Source organism: Choloepus didactylus, chromosome 6, assembly GCF_015220235.1.
Source record: "Choloepus didactylus isolate mChoDid1 chromosome 6, mChoDid1.pri, whole genome shotgun sequence".
NCBI classification, from domain to species: domain Eukaryota; kingdom Metazoa; phylum Chordata; class Mammalia; order Pilosa; family Megalonychidae; genus Choloepus; species Choloepus didactylus.
The window spans coordinates 3455648-3474473 of record NC_051312.1 but is presented as its reverse complement, the minus strand read 5'-3'; the positions used below and the strand labels follow the sequence as shown (position 1 = coordinate 3474473).

The 18826-nt window shown below is 62.5% G+C and overlaps 1 protein-coding gene across 4 annotated transcripts in view; it reads left to right on the top strand.

Moving 5' to 3' along the window:
* Nucleotides 1–448: 448 nt before the first annotated feature.
* Nucleotides 449–18826, top strand: part of OSBPL5 (oxysterol binding protein like 5) — a 64053-nt gene continuing 45675 nt past the window's right edge. For 3 of the 4 annotated variants that reach the window (XM_037838804.1, XM_037838802.1, XM_037838805.1), the window contains exon 1: nucleotides 449–570. The gene's annotated coding sequence lies outside the window, so the exon portion shown is untranslated. Of the gene's footprint in view, nucleotides 571–963; nucleotides 984–18826 lie in introns of those variants that run through there. The other variant, XM_037838803.1, reaches the window with a different exon arrangement.

Below are 18826 nucleotides of genomic sequence, written 5' to 3'. Positions count from 1 at the left end.
TGAGGGAGAAAACGCACAGGAAGAAATCTCCAAGACGCAGAGCTCTTAGCCACAGTCCCAGGGTGGAGCACAGTTTAAAAAGGGACCACGACGGAGGTGCCCTCTGGAGCACACACAGAGGACAAGGCCTGGGGGCTCCGATTTCTGAGGCCCCCTGGTGTTCTGCCTGCTTATGTGACTGGGGGAGAAATGGTAGCAGTTTCTTGGGCTCGGGAAGGGAAAAGCGGTCTTTACACCCTAAATGCGAGACCTCTGCGAGGGTGACCCCACTGGCCACCACCCACCGCGCCGGCCTCCTGCCGGCCGGCCCGGCGCGCGGGAGCCGCAGAGTGCGCCAGGGAGAGGGTCGGCGCTGGCTCGCGGGGAGCCGGCTCCGCCGTGGCTGATCCCGCCCGGGTTTTGCCGCCGCCGCCGCGCCCTCCTCCCGCGCCCTCCTCCCGGCTGCCAGCTCCCTCGCTCCGCCTCGCGCGCCGGGATCCGTCTTCTGGCATTTCCTGCAGCCGGGGCCGCGCCGCCAGCTGAGCCCCCGCGCGCCCGGCCCGTTCCCGGAGCTCCGAGGCTCTGCGCACGGTAAGACGCGGGCGCGCCGGGGAGGGCCTGGGGGGGGGCGCCGGGGAGGGGTCCGGAGGGGCGCACGCCTAGCCGGACCCGAGCGTTCAGCGGGCGCCGGGGGCCGGTTGTGGGCGTTGGGGAGTCCCCGGGGATTGGGGCGCAGCCCAGCGGACCCAGACGGCGGCGGTAGCCGGGGAGCCCCGCCCAGTCGCGCCGGGGAGCGTGGGTGCGCGGAGCCGCGATGGGCCCGGGAGCCAGGGGAATCCCGGGGAGGGTCCTGGGCGTGGGCCGGTCGCCGCCAGGCGTGTTTGGGGCTCCTGTGGGGCTCGGGTGCCCCGGAGACGTGCGCAGAGCTGGGCTCCCCACTTGCGGGGGCTTGAAGGAGCTGGGACCTGGAGGGAGGGGGGCTGGGTCCCAGCGCCACAGTCCTGGTGAGTGGAGGGGACGGTGCTCCCATTTCGGAGGCTGGGGGTGGGGGTTGGGGCACTTGGTGGGGTCGGTGCCCTGTGGGGGTGCAGCGTCTGGATCTGGAGTCTGGGGGCAGCTGTCTGGCCCCTGAGCTCCAGCCTTGGTTTAGAGGACAGCTCCGTCTGGGTCCACAAAGTGGGGGGTGGCCCCATCTAAGAACTGCAAGGAGGACCCTTCCCTGGCACCCACCCCAGCCTCCATCTCTGGACCACTGACTCCCTAAAGTTATGGAATTGTTTTGGGGATTTGACCCCAAAGGAGGGTAGTGTGTGCCTGAAGGTGTTTGAGGGTCCAGGGAGGGTGTGAAATGCTAGAGGGGGTGGGGAGCAGCCCCTCCCTACCATGGCCCAGCCTTGGCGCCTGCCTGCTGGCCCACGCAGCTGGGCTGTCTTCCCCCAGAGGCCTGCTGGAGGCGGGACTGGGGTTGTGCACGGGTGCGCCCAGCCTCAAGGTGGGCTGCTGTGCCCCTCTCCCACACTTGGGCTGAGCCAGGCCTGCCCTTGCTGCAGCAGCTGGTTGCAGTCTCCTCTTTTATTACCTTGAGGTTTTTCTACCGTCGTCTTCCCAAGAAATAATTCAGTGTGTGTCCCCCCGTCTGCCTGAGCCCCTTCAGGGTGCCTTTTATAGGTGGTCCCTGTGACCTTCCCCAGGCCTAAAGACCCTGGGCTGGGAGCAGGAGCAGGGCCTCCCACAGGGAACTAGAGGAGAGCCCTGGAGCAGGCCAGCTCAGGAAATGGGCACAGCCTTTGGGATGGGACTTTTTATGCTCTGGGGTCTGTACCGGAGCATCCAGAACCCAGGCTGAGCTGAAAACCAGCCCCTTCAACAGCTGGAGGAGCTGTCACTACCCCCCTTGTCTGCTGCTTCCCTGTAGACACAGCGCCTGTGTCCCTTGAACTTGACAGGGCTCGAGCTGAGCCAGGGTCAGCTTTGCAGGCAGCAGGCAGGTCCCGGGGACCAGTGGGCTGCAAAAGGACCTGGGCGCCGGTGGGCTGCGCCTGGCTGTCCCCCTTCAGGCTTCAAGCTGCGGCTTCAGAGCCTATTGTCTGCCTGCACGTGTGTGCGGCAGGATAGTGGGCCCTTTAAGGCAGGGCTTGGGTGCTCAGTAGACAGATGAGGTGTGTGTCTGTCTGGTCCAGGCTGGAGAGTAAAGGTGACAAAGCAAATGCAACACTGAACCCGGGTCTGTCGTCCTTGACTCCTGGCAGGGGCTGCTTTCTGGGCCTGGGTGGTCTCGCTTGCTCAAATCGGGCTGTCTGCTGAATTCAGGCCCGTCACGACCACGTTCACGAGGCTGAGGATGCCCAGTATCAGTTTCTCTGAATTGCAGGCTTCCGGAAGCTTGCTGGGCTGTTTTATTAATATGACACGCTACGCACGGGGGAGGGAATCAAAACTCCCTGACGAGCCAGTGGTTTGAAGACTGTCGTGTGTTCCAGCACCTGTGTTTTGGGGACTCATGCATGCTCTCTTGTCTGGTTCTGTCACCAAGCCCCCCACACTCAGCGCACAGGGCAAGGTTGTCCCCATGGGGATAGCACCGCCCCCCCACCCTTCAAGGAGCAAGGAGGACCTGGGTGTCAGGCTGTAGCTGGGCACATTTGGTTCTCCGACAAGGCCTGGTGAGCTGGATGCTCCGGCCCTGGGCACAGGCCACAGAGGCCCATCAGATCCCGGCATGTCCCGACACCCTTGGAACCATCAGACAGCAGTTTCCACCTTGGGACACGCAGGGCTGGGTGGACCGGGGAGCCTTGCAACGTGGGTGGTGCACAAAGACACACAGGGCCGCTGACCTGATGGCCGCCGGGCTTGCTCTCCTGGATTGTCCTTGCACCACTCCTGGCGGCTGTCACAAAGGAAGAGAGACGTTGCTTTCAGCACCAGGTTTTTGGCGTGACTTACTGAACCTGCAGCCCAGGAAAACAGAACTTACAACCGGGTGGCTGCCCCCACCTGCCCGGGAGGCAGAGGGCTTGGTGCTGTATGGGGGTTCCATGGGTTTGCAGTGGGCGTCGGAGGATTTTGTCAGGGCTGGGTGGCCCTCCCCGTGCTGGCTGCTGCTTTGGGGGGATTTACAGGCTGATAGTGAAGCATCTCCGGGGACAGGTGGGGGCAGGGCCAGTACAGAGGCTGGGACCCGGATCACAGTGTTCTCTGAGCATCAGGTTACTGGCCAGGGACCCCGGGAGTGTGTGCACGTGGGTGTGAGGTTGGCCGTGCTGGCAGCTGAGCTCAGAGGAGTGGGCACGGGCTGAGTCCACTGCACCTGCCGGACGGAGAGCTGGGACAGGGGAGGGGAGTGGGGGAACACGTCGGAATGCCGCCCGGCTCGCAGCCCTTTGTCCAGCTGGGGGATAAGCCGTCAGAGATAAGGAATGCTGCAGAACTGAGGACGTGGGGCAGCTCACACGTGCTTCGGGGATCCCCGAGGAGGGGTTCCTGCGACCAGCACCACAGACCCCTGGGGGAATCGATGACCTCCGGAGAGGCCTCGGACCACCCAGCCCCAGTCCCCCCAGTGACAGAGGCCATCAGAGCCTTCCAAGCACCTCAAGGTCATTGAGCCTTGAGGGCCGGACTTGCCCTCAGGACATACGGCCTCCTTGGCTTAAAGGGATCTGAGGGCCCCAAGGGCCTCCAGCACCTACTTCAGACCCAGCTGCTGCTCTCCAGGTCCCACCTCCTCCCCTCCCGGCCACCCCCCAGCTCTCGCCTGGGGGAACACATCTACCAACCTACGGCTTCCCCCTTCCAAGCCCCTCCGGTCCTTCTGCAGCCTGCTTAGACCCCCTTGTGCTGCACCGCCAGCCTCAGAGGACGTCCAGAGTCCTTTCCGCGGCCCTCGCCCACCTCTCTTGTCAACCCTCTCCCCCAGAGGCCCGGCCCCAGGCCCGGCCTGCCCTCACCTCACGGCCTTTGCACGGGCCACGCGCTGGGCCTGGGAGGCTCCATCCGACGCACGTCGCACCCAGACGCCCTTCTCCCGAGGCCTCTGCTCCTGACCCAGCCGCAAGGGCCTGTTCCAAAGTGTCCCCCGCCACCCTGTTTTGTTTTCTTAGCAGCATTTACCCGTGTCTGAAATCAGCTCCATTCTGTATTTGTTTAACCGAATGACTTCATGTGGGGCAGGTGCTGGGCCCGAGCCAGGCCCAGGGCAGGAGCTGCTGACTCGCTCGTCACTGCTCACTTCTTGCTCGAGTGTGCCCAGGGCCATGTTCCTGGGAACTGGCCCACGGCCTGGCACCCCGGTGCTCGCGATGCCGGAGGAGACTGCCGGGGCCTGTCATGTCTGCGTTACGTCTGGGTGTGGACAGAGTGGACGTTCCCTGCTGGATGCCTGGTGGCTCGCCTGTGGGGAGAGAGGGACCCTATGGCTCAGCCGGCCCTGCTGCCCTGGCCGCGAAGCTGGGCTGAGGGGGAAGTTGAAGCTCAACAATTGAACCGAGCTTGAATAAGAGCGCAGTGAGAGGCTGTTTGGGGATGCCCAGGCCGCTGGTGCAGCCGCCGTCCTTTGCTCCATGGCCAGGGGGATTGGGACACTGGGGCACGCCCTCCTGTGCTGCCAGAACACAGGCCCCTGCTGGGTGGGGCCAACCCGGGTCCCTGCCCAGAGGCAAGGGCCCATGGGATGCCAGGCCTGGTGAGGGTGGCAAGGGAGCAAAGCCTTCCCCGCGGGACCTGGCCATTGACCCTTCCCTGCCTCTCACACTCCAGGATGAGCCTGTTCTCAACCACGTCCACGCGAGGATGGGCCGTCCTTGCAGAGGGGAGGATGCATGGCAGCAGGATTGCTGTGCCCGCCTATTAGGGAGAATACGGCAGTGGGGGGGTGGTATGGGGGGGTCGCTTAAAGGGCCAGAACTGTCCACGCCCTGCGACCCGTTTACTGGGCTGCGGTGGGGTCTTGTGTGTGTGTGTGTGCCCACCTATTGGGATGACTGTGGCAGAGAGCGGCTTAAAGAGCCCAGGCCGCATGGTCAGGGGTATTAGGGGAGCAGAGGGGTCCTCCCCCACCTCTGCCGCCCTGCAGCTGACACTGGCTGGGCAGCAATGGCGGCGAGGTTTTTGACTGCACGCCTCTTGGAGTGAATACGATGGGGAGTCACTTAAAGGGCCGGCCCCACAGTTGGGGTCTCCAGGCTGCACAGTGACCACGGGGGCTCCCGGTGCCTCTGTGACCACCTCACAAGACATAGGGGCGACCAGAGGGTGACCAGTGGGTCTGGGAGGCTGGATTCCCTTTTTGTGGGATGAGCCTCACCCCCTACCCCAGCTGCCTCGGGGGTCACCAGAGTCCAGCAGGATGTGGGGACTGGCGGGGTGTCCGGTCCAAAGATCCCGGGGAGGGGGCCTTGGCCATTTGTGTAAGTGTGTCTGTGAAATATGCATTTTTTATGTCTGTCTTCTTCGAGAAAGGGAGGGGAGCAGGGTTCTGATCTCGTCCAGCCTGGAAGGGGTGTGTTTGTGTGTGTGTGTGTGTGTGTGTGTGTGTGTGTGTGTGTGTGTGTGTGTGTGTGTGTGTGTGTGTGTGTCGTGTTCCCTTCATTTGCCACCCATTCCCAGTTGTCTGATGGGGCGAGGCAGCCACCAGGATCCCCAAGGGTCTGAGGGCCCCGGCACTCCTGCCCTCCCGCTGGCCATTGGGTTGTGGGCCTGCTCCAGAGTGGACCCTCCTCACATCAACCCCGGGGCAGGGGGACAGCGGGGACAGAGTCCCACAGCTCCCCACTGGAACCTAAAGGCCAGTTCATCCATCTGGGGAGCAGGCAGGGCACTGAGAACTGTGGACGGGCATGGCTGCGGACAGCGATGGACAGAGACGGCCGTGGGCAGGGTTGGTCATGGGTGGGGGTGGCCATGGACGGGAGTTGGCCGTGGACACAGCTCTGCGTGTCCACATCTTTGATTAGGACTTTGAAGGCGCCTCCTGAGGGCTCCCGCGGGCCTGCCTGCTCCTACAGGGGAGTGCCGCGGTCCCTGCTAGCCCCCCTCTGCCCCCTGACACCCTGGTGCAGACCCTGGGCAGAGGACAGGGAGAGGCTAGGTCAGTGGGTGCATGGGTGCTCAGCCATGGTGCAGGGCCCGGGGGGAGCTGCCTCACCGGGGGACCCTCTCTTAACCTCTCCAGCCCCTTCCACTGCTCCTGAGCTTGGCATTTGTCTCCTGCCACCCTGAGCTGCTTCTTGCAGGAGCCCACCTGTCCCCCCCACCAGCCGTGAGGGTGCAGGGAGCCCCTGGGGAGCAGCCAGCCCTGGAGCACGGCCCAGCCCTTGCAGCTGCGCTCCTCCACCTGTCACGCCGGGAGGCTGGCATGCGACCTCGCAAGGTGGAGCAGACCAGGGCGACCACCCCCCACCTGGCCGAGAGCAGAGGGTCCCCACTCCCTCTCCCCGCTCCCCGAGTCCCTGCACAGCAAGCCTGTTGGTTGGGAGCCAGAACTCCTTATTTGCCCAAGGCCAGATGTGCAGTGGGACATCCGGGGTGCTGCAGGGCAGGGGCGCTGGGCCCTTGGTCCTTGTTTTCCCTTGTCTGGGCTCAGGATGCAAACTCCTCCCCCAGCCACCCTCCCCTCCCCTCCCCCCATAGGTGGGCTGCGGCTGAGGGGCAACCCCAGGGCCCCAGGGCGGGACAGGTCACTGTGCCCCTCCCAGGCCTTAGTTTCCCTCCTGTAACCTGCAGACGGTGGGCAGCCATCCCGAGGCACCCATTCCTGACCTCTGGGGCTCCCCTCAACTGTTGGGGTTCCCAGGCTTGTGTGTACAGGTGACGCCGGGACAGTTGTTTTAGGGAATGTGGATGGCCACAGACCCCTGCTCCTGACCTGGGGGCTGGACGGGGCTCTCCAGGGGGACCCCAACCCCAGCCCTGCTGTTGAGCTGTTTGATAGCTTCAAGATGCAAGTCAAGCTTCATATTGAAGAGTTTCCAGTAATTTTTGTACAGTTTGAAGCCACGAGGCAGAGTGATTAGAAGCCTCTGCTCTCTTTTCTCCCTCCTCCCTCACCCACCCACATAACCCTAGAGATGTTTCCAGGGTTCCTCCAAGCCCACTGCCTGGTTTAACCTCCGAGCGTCAGTTGCAGGCCCCGGGTGGCGGCAGACTGCACTGGAGTGGACGGCCGAGCTGCCCCAGCTCCCCACCCTCGCTCCAGCCCCTCTAACCCTCGGCTTTGGGGGGAGCCTCCTCCACTCAGGCACCACATGGTGGGTTTCCACTCTTAGCCTGGCGCCTGCGGCGAAACACAGGCCCCCAGCAAGGGTCACAGCCCAAGGCTAGGAGACCTTGGGGTCTGTAAGAAGATAACACCGTGATCCAGAACCGTCAGGGTTCAGCTGAAGCCCCCGGGAGCCAGGCTTGGTCACTGGTGCCATCTGGGTGTGTCATCTTTGCTGAGCTGGCAGGTGGGCTGGTGTGGAGGCCGCCCAGGACAGACAGAGGGGTTCTCTGTTTCTTGTTGGCTTCCTGAGGGACCGTCTGGGCACTGCCCATCTGTGCTGCTAAGAACAGGCGGGCGGCTGCCGCGCTCCGTGCCACCAGGGGTCCGGGCCTGAGGCCGAGCCGGTCCCCACACGCAGCCGTGCCTGCCGTGACCCAGCATCGCTGTCCCTCACCGTCGCTGGGTGCCCACCACCAGCTGGTGCCCGGGCCTCTGCACTCCAGGATTGCCTGGGGCTCTCTCTGATTGTGACGAGGAATTGAAGGGGGAGGTGGCAGCGTGGTCCCCTCACTCCTGACCCAGGGGGGCAGGGCTTGCTCTGCAGCATGACCTCGGACATGGAGCCCCGGAACTTTCTGTTGCCTGCACCTCTGTCTTTTCACCTGCTGCTCCTGTGCCTGGAATGCCCTCCTGCCCCAGCTCTGTCTGCTGCACCCCCGGCAGTATCTGGCTCTTGGCAGGGAGGCAGTAACCGGCCATTAGGGGAACTCAGCCCTGGGCACTGGCTCAGCTCCCCCCGGGCCTGCTCTGTCCCCTCACCTTCTCTGCAGAAGCCTCTGTCCCTTCAAGGGGACCCCATCCCTCACCTGCCCCTCTTCTTGCCTCTGTCGGCTGGGGTCACCCTGCCACTGGCCACAGCCCCAGTGGATCTGGGCACTGGCCACACCCAGCCTCCCCCCTTGCTCGGGGCAGTAGTGTCCCCTGCTTCTCTTCATGGGGTTGTGAGTGTGGCTGCATGTTTGCTTGGGATACTTCTTTCTGCCCTGAGGCTGGCCGATTGCTGGCTCCCTTGTGGAGCCGTGGGGGACTGGAGGGGTGCCCCATCGGACCTCGGGGATGCCGAGCGCGTGGGCTGAGAACAAGGGTGGGAAACTGTGCGCTGACACCTCGCTACCTGGGGGCCCTCCCCACCTGGGCCTCATTTACCCCATCTGTAAAAGGGGCCGACATGGCACCTGCCTCGGGGTGCCACGAGGATGTGACCAAAGCACGGAATCTGCTCAAAGCCGGCACCAGCTGCAGGCCGGGGGGTCACATCGAAGCCAGAAGGCAGCTTGGCCCCTGCCCCAGCCTCTCAGAGCAGAGAGGGTATCTCATCGTTATCAATTAGAACTTACTAATGAGTAATTATTCCAGAAGTTTAAACACAGGAATGATGCAAAGCAGTGGAACCCACCCCAGCTTTATCCAGGTCTTCACCTCAGGCTCTCTTTGCTTCAGATTATTTTAAGTTAAGTTACAGAGCTGGGGAAGCTCCCAGAAAACCCACCCAGGCCTCTCCGTCTCTCTCCTTCCCCAGGCCTGGATTTCCAAGTCCACGTTCCCAGGCCCGTTCTTCTGCTTTTACTATATATGGATGAATCTATAAACAAACGCCAGCCTGTCGGGCTGGTTTGACAGCGTTATACAACTGCTAATATTCTGTCCGTGTCCTTTCTGATTTTTAACAATTTTAGAGCTACTGGGAATCTGCAGAAACTGCTGTACGTAGCCTATTGCAAATTCTCTTTTTCTGTGTTGCTACGAGAAATGATTCGTGGTTCATTTTCCTTGCTTTGTGTAAATAAGTCCCAATTTATTTCCATTCTCCTGTGGAGGGGATTGCGGGTTGTTTCCATTTTATCCCTGTTCCCAGCTGTGGCACGATCGTGCGTGTGCCGCGTCTCCTGGGGCATGCGTGGGAGCTCGTTTGCCTGGGAGTGGGGTTCTGGGGTCCAAGGGTGTGCCCACCGCTGCCCGACTGGACGCGCCAGCCCACCCTCCACTGAATTTCCCAGCCAAGCCCTCTAAGGAGCAGAACATCTCGCACCTGGAGGTGGGGGGTGGGGGGCAGGCGCTTCATCTCCCGGACGGGCTTGGAGACAGGACGAGCGCTGTACCAAGTCCGCCGACCCTCCCGGCTTCGGGGACCCCCGCCGCCTCTGCCGTCCGGTTAGGTCTCAGCACTCGAACCCTCCGCTGCAGAAATCTTTCTCGCCTCCCGTCTCTGCCTTCAGATACGCCACCACTCGCCGGAGTCCCTGGGGGTCTCTCAGTGTCCAACAGATGTAGTTAATTAAAGCCTGAGACCCCAGGAGTCGAGGGGAGCTGGGGGCTGGCGACGGGGCTGCGGTCCCGGGTGACACCAAGGCACTGCCCAGCCACTGTGCGGGGTGCTGGGGGCAGGATCTGAGCCCACGTTGGCCGTGCAGGGCGTCCCTCCCCCTGGGTGCAGCGGGGCAGACGTTCCCTTCTCCCAAGCGGACGCCAGGCGCTGACCTGTCCACCTCGGGGGGCTTTTTATGTGCAGCCGGGGCGATCATGGGCGGACCCCCAGCTAGGGTTCTGCTTTACGTGGAATAAGGTATTGATTTGAGTAGAGTCTTTTGGAACCACAAATGCGTGGAAATGTTCCTGGATTTCACTCACTGGTGTCTTGACTGTTTCATGTCCACTCGGCAAGTGTGTCAGATGCCCAGGACCCTGAATGGAGCTTTAAAGGCTTGCACCCTGTGCCTTTGACTCGGTGACCGAGAGCAGAGCAGAGCCCTGGCCGTCCTTCCGGGTGCCTCTGAGCCACCCCCTGCAGGGTGGGGAAGGGCCAGCACCTCCCCCGTTCACCCACGCTCTGCAGCTCGCTGGCCAGCCCGCCCGCCGTGCATCCGTCTGTCTGTCCCTGGTCTGAGGGCCAGAGGATGTTCTAGCTCTCCCATCCAGTGCTCCCCACCCCGGGGGTCCTTTTGGAAACCAAACGGGGCGTTTCCTTCCAGGGCGGGTGGAGGGAAGGGTGCTGGCCCCGGCGGGCGTTTGTTGTAGCACTCACTGACTTTCCCACTCGCAGCCCCATCTTCAAGAACCGTGTGTGATGCGTTCTGTGTCCTCCGTGCCGTAGAACGTGGGGCTCGCGGGGTGCTGTGGCCTGGGTGGTGGCCCCCAAAAGACGCCCAAGTCCTAACCCCCCTCCCGGGAATGCGGCCTGGCTTGGAACTGGGGTCTTTGAAGGTGTAATCGAGTCGGGATGAGGCCAGACTGGAGTAGGGCAAGTCCTGATCTGAAATGAGGGGTGCCCCTCTACGAAGCGGAGAGGGGACAACAAGCCCACACGGGGGAGACGGCCACGTGCCGAGGGAGGCCAAGGGACGCCAAGGGTGGCTGGTAACTGCCTGAAGCCGGAGGAGGCAGAAGGGAGCCTCCCCGGAGCCCCTGAGGGAGCACGGCTGGCCACACCTTGTTTTTGACTTCTGGCCTGGAACTGTGGGACAGTAAGTTTCTGTTTTAAGCCACCCCAGTTGTGGTGCTTGGTTACAGCAGCCTGAAGACACTAAGACGTGGGGATCCCTCCCACCCCGAGTTCCCCTGCTCCTGTGGCTGGCAGACGCCATCCCACAGACTTGACGCCATGCCCGCCATGGGCATCCCTGGGCCAGGCAGTGTGCAGCACATAAAGATGACAGTAGATGCTGATACCAGCTGATGGTAGTAGATGCAGTTTAGGGAGGTCAGAGGGTGCACTGCAGGGATGCCCAGGTGGGATTGGCTTTACCTGGGCCTCATATGTATGGAACCTCTACCACCAGAACACTGCGGAGAACTCCACAAGGAGGGGAAAGGGGAGGAAGGAAAGACTTCCAAGTAGGCAGGGCGGACATCGTTTCGAGGAGTCTCTCTGGCCCCGGCATCCACCAGCCCTGCACCACAGCTGCCCCTGCCGTTGGTCTTTACATTGCAGTTTAACAAATGGCTGTTAACAAATGGCTTAACAAACAGCCATTCTCTGCTGTGCATGTTATTGCTAAACTGTGTCTGCGTTTCCATTTATTTGTAAATCTCAAACGCACAGGGATCACACTGTCCCCGGTGTGTGCCTGTCCGCCCCGCGGTGCCAGCTCACCGCCGCCTGGAGGCCAGGCAGCCTTGCCCTCGACCCGGGCACGGCCGCGGTGCTGGCGTCCAGGGCCGTGCTGCCTCCCAGGCCCCAGCTGGCCCGAGCAGGAGGGACCCGGGGGAGCGTGTGGCTTCGGGGACCCTCTTCCTCAGGCCGTAAGGGCAGCATCGGAACTTAAAGGACATTCGCCACCCTCGGTAGAAATCTTCACAAAACGCGTTGCACCCTCCTTGCGGCCTGAAGTATAAATTAGAAGTCCTTTCCCTCTTCCTGGTGACGGGGCAACTGCAACAGTCATTTTATTAATGAACAACACCCACTGGAGGCTCTTTGAGTGACCTCCCCCTTCAGTCCCTCCAACCACCCTCCTGTTCTATCCCTGTCTCACGGGGGGACACCCAGGCTCGGGGAGGTTGCGGGAGCTGCCGGGTCACCCACTGGGAGGGCCCTGGGCTGGGACTTAAGCGTGCTCGCCCCACGGCCTCCCCTCATGGTGCTGGGCCAAGACTCGAGGCCCCAGAGGGCCCTGGCGCCCACGAGACCACTGTCCCCAAAGTGCTCTTCCTCAAACTTCCTGTGGGACGTGTCGTCAGTTACCACTTCCTCCTTTAAAGCCCTCATCCGAGGGGCCAGGTGAAGGAGACGGTGAGAAACACGTGCCCCGAGAGGGAGCGGGTCCTAAAGGGGGAAGAGGTGGGTCGGGGAGAGAGGACCCAGCCTCGCGCGTGGATTTTTACGGGCGTTAGTCCAGCTGCCGGGAGTCTTTTGTTCATTTTATGTTCCTGACTGTGCACTGCATTCTTGTTCAGAGTCTGCTATGGCCTGTTTCAGTTTCCCAGGCGGCTTAAAGCAAATATACCAGGAAATGGGTTGGCTTTAAAAGGGGAGGGAGGGGGTTATTCACTTACATTTGGGGCCAGAAAATGTCCAAATCAAGGCATCATCAAAGTGACGCTTTCTTCCTGGAGACCGCCTGCCGGCCATCCCGGGCTCCTCCGCCACACCGCCAGGCCCGTGGTGGCATCTGCCGGCCTCTGCCTCTCTTCCGGGTTTTGTTGCTTTCTGCTTCTTGCTTCCCTGGCTCTCTCTCTCTCTCTCTGTCTTCATCCTGTTCATAGGGGCCTCTAGTAATAGGGCTAAGACGCATCCCGAGCTCCCCTTAAATGGAGTAGCCTCGTCTAAAGCTTCTCCTTACCGTGGGTCCACACCACAGGGTAGGATTAGATTTAAGAACATGATTTTCTGGGCTGCACACACCTCCAGACCGCCACAGGCCGTTACGGTTGTCAGCACTGGCCAGTGTGTGCCGAGCGCACACTCAGACACGCGATCGTCCGGGTGTTTTATAGGCGTCTGTTCACGCTCAGGGCAAGCCGTCGTGCCCCTTAGATACAGGACCAGAGCTGGACCTTGCAGGGCAGCGCTCAGGCTGGACCAAAAGCCCATAAAACCCTCAGGGTCAACACCCCAGTTCCCCTCAGTGTAAGGAAAATGAGGGAGGGGGACACTGCAGGCTGAGAGGGCTCAGAGGGCCCACGTTTTCAAGTGGGGAGCACTTGACCACGGGCTCCAGGGAGGCCCTTGGACGAGAGCACAGAGGAGGTGCCCGGGAGCCGGAGGGTGGCTGGTCAGGTGGGGTCCGGGGCCTGGCAGGGATGGACACGGAGGGGCTTCTGGGGCTGCTGGGCAGCTCTGGGTGTTGACCTGAGCAGCAGCTTCAGAATGTTCCTAAATAGAACATATAAACTGGAACATCCCCTGGCTTCTGAACTACATTTTATTTTATAATAAAAGATCTATTTTTCACTAGGCCCACGGACCACACTGCTGCTATTGAGTGGGGGCACCTGAGAAGGGGGGCTGTGGAAACTGAACCCTGGTCTCTGCGTTAGTTGTGGGAAGCATGGGGGCCCCTGGGCAGGGAGGGGCCCCGGACCCTGAGCAGCTTCTGGAATTTTCTGAACGGCTTCCCCACATTCACAAACCACCTTCGGGAGTTTTGCTGTGGCCACACACCACCTAGCGTGTTATTCTGAAACACGGTCCTTTAAATCAATGCTTATTTTTACCAAAGTAAATGCAATTGGAAAATCAGCATGGCTTGTAATAAATAGGAGGTGACTCTAAAAATACGCGCAGCGAGCGTGAGGCAGTGACTCAACTGGAGTCGCTGCCTCATGACTCCCTGCTCGAGACTCTGCACCTAGGCCACCCAGCTCTGCAAATCCGGGGTGGGTGGGCAACAGAGCCAGGTAAAGGCCTCCCTGGACGGCATCAGGGGCTGCAGAGAGAGCTGGAAAGGCCGTGACGTTCTCCGATGCCCCTGCCTGCCCGGCAACACCTTCTGTCCCCCCACATCTCGGGGAACCTCAGGGATGATCACTTTTCGAGGCTGGCTGTAGAGGAAGGAGGGCTTCAGCCGCCGGTCCCAGGGGCTCGGAGAGCTGCCGTCTCCCCGGGCATGGACAGAGGGGGCCCCAAGACGGCGCCCATCACAGCAGTGGCAGAGACCCCTCCTCAGGACAGGCTGGCATCTGCCCGGTCACCTGTGGGGCCTGAGAAGGGAGGGACCTCTTGCTTCCGATACAGGCTTTTCCTCTCCAGCTCTGGACCCGGGATGGGGCAGCAGCAGCACAGAAAACCTGTGAGTCCCGGGAGACGTCAGATCAGGCTCTGCTGGCCCAGCCGGAGGTGCTGCCCAGGGAGCACAGGGGCCACCCAAGGCCCGAGACCCACCCAAGCCTGGCCGAGCAGTGGGGACATGACGGGGGCCGCGCTTACCTGTCTGTCAGGTGCCACCTCCCTTTACAGATGAGAACTCCGAGGCCGCTGGAGGGGCCAGGAGCCGCCCGGGGCACCCAGCCTGGCGGGGGTGAGCTGGGGTGGACCCTCGGGTGACCTCCTGCTGGAGGCCAGCCTGGCCTGGGCATTGGACCTGCCTGGGTCCTCTTCCCGCCCTCGGGGGCCCCGGGCTCCTCCGCCTGGGCTGCAAAGTCCTTGGCCAGGTCCCAGCGCCCGGGAGGCGATGGCTGTGACAGCACCCGACGGGTGACCTGGGCTCTGAAGAGCAGCCTGTCACGAGAGCCGCCCTGAAGAAGCGCCGTCCCCTTCCTCCGGGGCCAAGGAGCAGCGGGCGGGTCCCTGGGTGCCCCCAGCTCCTCTCTGTGCTGGAAGCTGTGTGTCCGGCGGGCCCCTCCCTGTTTCTGCAGCAGCTCCCTTGGAGCAAGAGTGACACTTGGGGGAAACAGACTCTGATTGGGTCCAGATGGCCTGGGGCACCCCGAGTTGCTGCCTGTGTGTCTGTCTGTGTGTCTGTGAGTCGGTGTGCCTGCCTCTGGTGAGGGGCGTGGTCCAGGTGGAAGGGGATGCGCGCCCCTCGCTGTGGATGGCCCACGCTGGGCACGTGGAACACTCTCGGCTGTGGCCGCAGCTGCCCGTCGCGCCCCCCGAGGTGCCTCGTGTGTGGCCTGGCACGGAGACCGCCTGTCAGCACGTCACTCAGGGTGGGCCGTTCTGACGTCCAAAAAGGAGGGACGCACGGATGGGGTCTGCCCCTGTCTTGGTGTGCTGGAGGCAGGGGGCCGAGGGGCTCAGGGCAACAGACCAGGGGTAGGGTCCCAGGGGGTCAGAGCCAAGGGGCTTGGGGCAGGGGGCCCAGGGACTCCAGTGGGGGACCCAAAGACTCAGAGCTGAGGGGCTTGGGGCAGGGGGCCCAGGGGCTGGGGTCAGGCTCTGCCACTGCTGGCCATGGGCTTTGGGCACATGGTGTCCCCCCCCGTCCTGGGGTTGTAAAGTGGGGGTCACGATGGGGCCTCCTCAGGTGAACATGAGGCCCAAGTGCACTCACAGAAGACCGTGGAGCAGAGCTGGGCAGGGGTCCTGAGCCCCTGTGGGGTGCCCTCTGCAGGAATGTCGGCTGCCCCTCCATGGGCGCCTGGGGGTGCCATGCACTGCAGGAGGCTGGGGGAGTCTCTTTCTCATGGCAGAGAGGACGGGCAGGAGGACGAGAACCGAGGGGTGGCTGCAGGACCCGGAGCCCCTACGTGCCCCCAGGCGGTCACGCCCTCCCAGGCTCCCCAGCAGGCGCAGCGCTTGGAGGAGGGAGTCTCCCCGCCTGAGGGAGGCCTCGGGGGTCTCTTGTGGACATCGACCTGGTCAGCCGGGTGCCCCGATTACCACCCGGGGGTCCCTGGAGACGGCGGCTGAGGCGCAGGCCTGGAGGCCGGGGAGGTGACCTGAGCCTGAGGGTGGAGAGGAGGTGGCCTCTGGGTGGGCCCCGGTGAGGAGGCCGGGCCGGGCCGCGGGGTCCGGGCTCTCGGGAGGCCACAGCCCGCCCCTCGGGGACCGTGCCAGCCCCCAGGACCCTCGGCAGCGGCCAGGCGGCCCCTCTGCCCTCTCATGCTCGCCGGTCAGTGCTGCATCCTGAGTGCCCTACTCTTCTGCCTTTTTAACCTCACGATGCTCCTTTGCTTCTCGCTGTCTGAGGCATCCCCGCTAGCTGTCACCTTTTCACCCACCCTCGGGGCCTCGGCTCTTGACCCTTTTTAAACCCATGGTCTCCTCTGGGAAGACGTAGCTCCCGCATTAGGTGACTTCTCCCACTTTTTCCTTTCAAACTCCTTTTGCTTTATTGACATTTTCTTCTCCACGTTGACTTCCTGCCTTTAAGAGAAAGCTCTCAGCTTCTCCTTTTTTTTTTCTTTTTATTATGAGAAATGGCAAATATATACAAAAGCAGAGGGGACGGTGTCACCCCCACGCACACTTGCCCCCCGACTTGAAGCAAACCCCAGCGTCGCTGCGTCTCATCTCTGCACAGCTGCCTAAAATACCCTCCCTGCCGGCATCCTGCTGACCCCCCTCGTCACTCTGCCTTCATAGCGGCTGGCAGGGAGGTGCCTGGGAATGTGGGGACAGGTCGGGGCAGGGGCTCCCCGAGGTGCACATCCAGCACCCCAGGGGGACTCCAGTTCCAGGGTCCATGGGCCGAGCCCGTCGGCGTAGATGGCAGAAGGCCGTGGGGAAGGCTCCGGAAGGAGCCTGACACCCTCCCCGCCTGGCAAGTCCCGGGGTGGCCCCTCAGGGGTGCCGGTGGGGGCGGGAACTCCGCAGCCCCTCGACAGCTGCCGTGACACCCGCATGTGCACTTGGGCCGCCCAGAGCCGCTCTGAAGGTGAGAGAGCAAGTTCCTTCCACCTCCAGTCACTTGTCGGTTCTCTCAGTCTGTAATTGAACGCCTCATGTATACACACCCCACTCGGAGTCCCCCAGGAGACATTCACTGGCCCCTCCCATGTGGGGTGCTGGGGGTGCACTGAGGGGGGCAGGGACAGCGTAGAATGGTAGATACGGGGCAGGGGCCCCCAGGGCAGTGGCCTGGGCCGGAGACCAGCCAGCCCGGGAGGCGCAGGGAGCAGACAGCATCTCAGTGAGGCTGGGGTGGGAGTGGGAATGAATGCGGCGTGTGTGTGGGCAGCCAGGGTGGGAGGACGAGCGTGTGAGCAGCCGGGGTGAGGGTGGCAAGTGTGTGCAACAGCTGAGGGTCTCCGGCTCCTGGAGAAGGAGGACCCGGGCGGTTGGACCCCAGGCCCCTCCCTGCTGCTCGTGGACCCTCAGCCCCTGCCCCTTGGGAGCCGGGCTGCTCCAGCCCTGCGGCTTCAGCATCGTCAGTCCTCCGTCCTTCAGTCCAGCCCAGGGACAGCTCTCCTGGGTGTGTTCTTCTGGCAGTGAAAGGGCTTCGTGGGCCCTGGTGTGTGCGTGAACTCACACTTAGGGTTAGTGAGCGTGCACGTGGCACACACCCCACCTGGCCCCGCCAGCCCCACTGCGCTTTGTGGGGGTCCCGGTCCCTGCTCCCCACACCGCGGAGGCCACACGTGGACACGGGAACCTCTGTCATCGCGAGCGGTGGCCGGAGCAGCGGGCGGCCGGGAAGATGTCCCTGAGCGGCGCTGGCCCCGGGGGTTCCCACTCGCAGCTTCGACCCTTCCTGAGCCACCCGGAAGTCCTGCGGGAAGTGGGGGGCCCCAGAGGCCAACACCTGCATCTCACCTGTCCTGGGCCAGGCGGGGGCCTCCCTCAGCCATCTGTGGCCTCATCCTTCCCGTCCCCCCGGGAGGCCTCAGGGTCTCCTGACTCTACAGGGAGCTTTTCATAGGAAGTTCTGATTTCCCTGGAGCCAAAAGACGGTGGATCTGAGGGTGGAAACCCAGTCTTGGTGGAGGCTTCCTGGAACCCCCCGGGAAGTGCAGCTGACCCCACTTGGCCCGGGGGGGGGGTTGGGGAGCAGCCTCCTCAGCGATGCACCTGCAGCCCCCGCAGCCTGGGAGCTCTCACCGCGGCAGCAGAGGGAGCCCCCAGGACATTTAGTGACAGCGCACCGCAGGGTCCCTGGAGAGCCCGGGACCCCAGCCACAAACAGCCTGCTCTTCTCCTCCTCCTCTGCTGATGTTCTTTCCGCAAGCCCCGGGCCTCCGCCATGCAGAAGAGGAAGGATGAGAGGGTCCCCGTGGACGAACCCCAGATGTCACCTCCTCCGAGGCTGTGGGTGCTGGCCTCGGAGGTGCATCTGCGGCCAGGCCGGGAGATGGTCTGTCCTCGCCGTTTCGATTTGCATTTCCCTGGCGGCTAACGATGTTGAGCATCTTCCATGTGCCTCTCGGCCATTTGTGTATCTTCTTTAGAGAAGTCCCTGGCCTCTTTTTTCATGGATTGTTTATCTTTTTCGTTTTTTATCGGAGGAATTCTTTATATGTTCTGGATATTAAACTCTTCTCAGATAAGTGATTTGCAGCTATTTGCTCCTGTTCTGGGGGCTGGCCCTTTGCAGATCGCGTTTTTGGTTCGGCTCAGCACACATTTGCGGAAAGCCTTCCACGTGCAGCGTGCTCCGATGCGCAGACGGAGCACCCTCGGCCCTGCCCTCCAGGGTGTGGCGTCCAGCGGGGAGGCCGTCACCACTGGCCACTATGACAGGCAGACCCGGCTAAGGGCCCTCCCCAGCACACGGGGCAGGGAAAGGAGCGTGGGAGACGGTCACCCTGAGACCACCTTGGAGGGGCCTGACCAGACCCCTGGAGACCTTCGTGTCTCGTGGTTCCTTGGAGACCCTGGCCCTGCATTCCCTCCGATCTCCCGAACTCAATCTGGAGACCCCTCAGCCTCATCCTGTGGAAGGGCTTTGGTTTCTCAGTGGGCAGCTTCTTGGAGAGGTGGGCACACCAGCTTCCCCTGGCAGTCAGCCTTCCTGGGGACCCACAGCCCGCCCATATCTCCTGAGAGTCCAGGTTCTCACTCAGCACCAAAATAATAACAGTACACATGTTTCAGCAGGCAGTCACACACCGCGTTCTAAACCCCCCAAGAGCTCGCTCCTAGTTCATCGTCATAGCAGCCCTATGAGCTGGTGCTTTCACCAGTCCACTGACAGATGGGGAAACCGAGGCACGGAGCAGTGCCCTGGCCAGTCTTCCCTGGGCAGCACTGTGCTCTCAGCCCAGCCC